Source organism: Macaca mulatta, chromosome 18 (assembly GCF_049350105.2).
Source record: "Macaca mulatta isolate MMU2019108-1 chromosome 18, T2T-MMU8v2.0, whole genome shotgun sequence".
Lineage (NCBI taxonomy): Eukaryota > Metazoa > Chordata > Mammalia > Primates > Cercopithecidae > Macaca > Macaca mulatta.
The window spans coordinates 40,441,717-40,445,276 of NC_133423.1; the positions used below are offsets into that span (position 1 = coordinate 40,441,717).

The following is a 3,560-nucleotide window of genomic DNA, read 5'->3' on the forward strand; positions in this document are numbered from 1 at the left end:
GGCATATAAGGGATATATCTCAATGTAATGAAAGTCATCTATGATAAACTCACAGCCAACATAATACTGAATGGAGAAAAGTCAAAAGCATTCCCTTTAAGAACTAGAACAAGACAAGGATACCCACTCTCACCACTCCCCTTCAACATAGTACTGGAAGTCCTAGCCACAGCAATCAGACAAGAGAAAGAAATAAAAGGCATACAAATCAGTAAAGAGGAGAGTAAACTGTCACTGTTTGCTGACGATATGATTGTTTACCTCAAAGACCCTAAAGACTCCTCCAGAAAGCTCCAGAACTGATAAAGAATTCCGCAAAGTTTCTGGATACAAGATTAATGTGCACAAATCAGTAGCTCCCCTATACACCAACAGCGATCAAGTGGAGAATCAAGAACTAACCCCTTTTACATTAGCTGTACACATACACACATACGTGCACGTGCACACACACACACACACACACACAAACACTTAGGAACACACCTAACCAAGGAGGTGAAAGACCTCGACAAGGAAAACTACCAAACACTGTTGAAAGAAATCACAGATGACACACAAAAAAATGGAAATACATCTCATGCTCATGAATGGGTAGAATCAATATTGTGAAAATAACCATACTACCAAAAGCAATCTACAAATTCAATGCAATCCCCACCATAATTCTTCACAGAATTAGAAAAAACAATTCCAAAATTCATATGGAACCAAAACAAAAAGCCCACACAGCCAAAGCAAACCTAAGCAAAAAGAACAAATCTGGAGGCATGACACTATCTGACTTCAAACTATACCATAAGGTCATAGTCACCAAAACAGTGTGGTACTGGCATAAAAATAGGCACAAAGACCAATGGAACAGAATAGAGAACCAAGAAATAAACCCAAAAACTTATAGCCAACTGATCTTTGACAAAGCAAACAAAAACTTAAAGTGGGAAAAGGACAACCTTTTCAACAAATGGTGCTGGGATAATTGGCAAGTCACATGTAAGAGAATGAAACTGGATCCTCATCTCTCACCTTATACAAAAATCAACTCAGGATGGATTAAGGACTTAAATCTAAGACCTGAAACTATAAAAACTCTAGAAGATAACATTGGTAAACTCCTTCTAGACATTGCCGTAGGCAAGGATTTTATGACCAAGAACCCAAAAGCAAGTGCGATAAAAACAAAGATAAATAGCCGGGACTTAATTAAACTAAAGAGCTTTTGCATGGCAAAAGGAATGCTCAGCAGAGTAAACATACAACCCAAAGAGTGGAAGAAAATCTTCACAATCTATACATCTGACAAAGGACTAATATCCAGAATCTACAATGAACACAAACAAATCAGCAAGAAAAAAATAAACAATCTAATCAAACAGTGGGCTAAGGACATGAATAGACAATTCTCAAAAGAAGATATACAAATGGCCAACAAACATGAAAAAAATGCTCAACATCACTAATGATCAGAAAAATACAAATCAAAACCACAATGCAATACCACCTTATTCCTGCATGAATGGCCATAATCAAAAAAATTTAAAAATGGTAGATGCTGGCATGGATGCAGTGATCAGGGAACACTTCTACACTGCTGGTGGCAATGTGAACTAGTACAGCCACTATGGAAAACAGTGTGGAGATTCCTCAAAGAGCTAAAAGTAGAACTATCATTTGATCCAACAATCCCACTACTGGGTATCTACCCAGAGGAAAAGAAGTCATTATAAGAAAAAGATACTTGCGCACACATGTTTATTGCAGCACAATTTGCAACTGTAAAATCATGGAAACAACCTGAATGCCCATCAATCACCAAGTAGATAAAGAAACTGTGGTATATATAAAAGATGGAATACTACTCAGCCATAAAAAGGAATGAATTAATGACATTCACAGAGACCTGGATGAAATTGGCAACTATTATTCTAACTGAAGTAACTCAGAAATGGAAAACTAGACATTGTATGTTCTCACTGATATTTGAGAGCTAAGCTATAAGGATGCAAAGGAATAAGAATGATACAATGGATTTTGGGAGTTGGGGGTAAGCGGGTGAGGGGGCAAGGGATAAAAGACTACAAATAAGGTGCAGTATATGCTGCTTAGATGATGGGTGCACTAAAATCTCACAAATTACCACTAAACAATTTACATAACTGAACACCACCTATACCCCAATAACCTATGGAAAAATAAATAAATAAATAAATAACAAACAATAAAATTTAAAAAGCAATGGGCATCTCTTGGGACAACTAGCAAAAGCGCTGCAAGACCAGGGGCAAGAGAAAGCCTTACCACAAGAAGCGAAAGTATGAGCTGGGGTGCACAGGTGGCTGCCAACACCAAGATTAGCCTTGCCACATCCACACAGTCCATGTGCAGGGAAGAAATGAGAAATACCGTGCCCTGAGGCTGGACATAGGGAATTTCTCTTAGGGCTCAGAGTGTTGTACTTGCAAAACAATGATCATCGATGTTGTCTACAATGCATCCAATAACCAGCCGTTCCGTACCAAGACCCTGGTGAAGAACTGCATCTTGCTCATCAACAGCACACCATACCAACAGTGGTACCAGCCCCACTATGCACTGCTCCTGGGCCACAAGAAGGGGACCAAGCTGACTGCTGACGAGGAAGAGATTTTAACAAAAAGTGATCTAAAAAATTTTACAAGAAACATGATAAAAGGAAACAGAATGCCAAAATCAGCAGTCTCCTAGAGGAGCAGTTCCAGCAAGGAAAGCTTCTTGCATGCGTCATATCAAGGGTGGGACAGTGTGGCCAAGCAGATGGCTACATGCTAGAGGGCAAGGAGTTGGAGTTCTATCTTAGGAAAATCAAGGCTCGGAAAAGCAAACAAATCCTCATCCTTTCTGTCTTTGCCCATGTAATAAAAGTGTTTATTGTTCTGTTAAAAAAAAAAAAAAAAAAAAAAAAAAAAAAAAAACTGGGTTAGAGAAAGAATTTCATGCCAACATATAAGGGCAAGTGGAAACTGTGGGTGAGTTTGCCTGTAAGAAGGAGTACAGGCTATATTGAGTAGGTTGGGTAGCTAATGTGTAAGAAGGAAACAGAAATACTTGTGAACAAGAGAGACAATGCCTTTTTTACAATTTCCCTGAATGTTGGCAGGGTTTTTCTTTTTGATTTTTTTTCCTTCAAGAAAATGCCAGAGCACTAAGAAAAACTTGAGAGCATATGATAAGATGCTGCTCATATCCAAGTGGAGATACAAATTACTCCAACTGGGAGAAGGTAAAAGAACACTCCAATAAGAAAATAAGAGACAAGATCCTAAATCAAAATAGAGTCACAGTATAGGGCAGAGAGGGTGATGGTAACTGGGAAGAGAGTCGTGTTCTTGCTTGGTGGCTATAAGGATGAATGCTGAAACAATACTCAAGTGTTACTCAAGTAATGACAACCTGGAAGTAAGCTACATTTATCGGAATTTCCCATTGCAATTTGTATTTCTGTTACAAACTTGTGGTGCATGCTTGCACGTGAGGCACTGCCCATTTACCAGTGAGGAAAAAGAGGCTCCTCCAAGATTTTT

At 38.7% G+C, this 3,560-nt stretch overlaps 1 pseudogene; it reads left to right on the forward strand.

The window, feature by feature from the left end:
- The first annotated feature begins 2,235 nt into the window (after positions 1–2,235).
- LOC100428977 (small ribosomal subunit protein eS8 pseudogene) lies at positions 2,236–3,185 on the forward strand (annotated as a pseudogene).
- Positions 3,186–3,560: the final 375 nt, after the last annotated feature.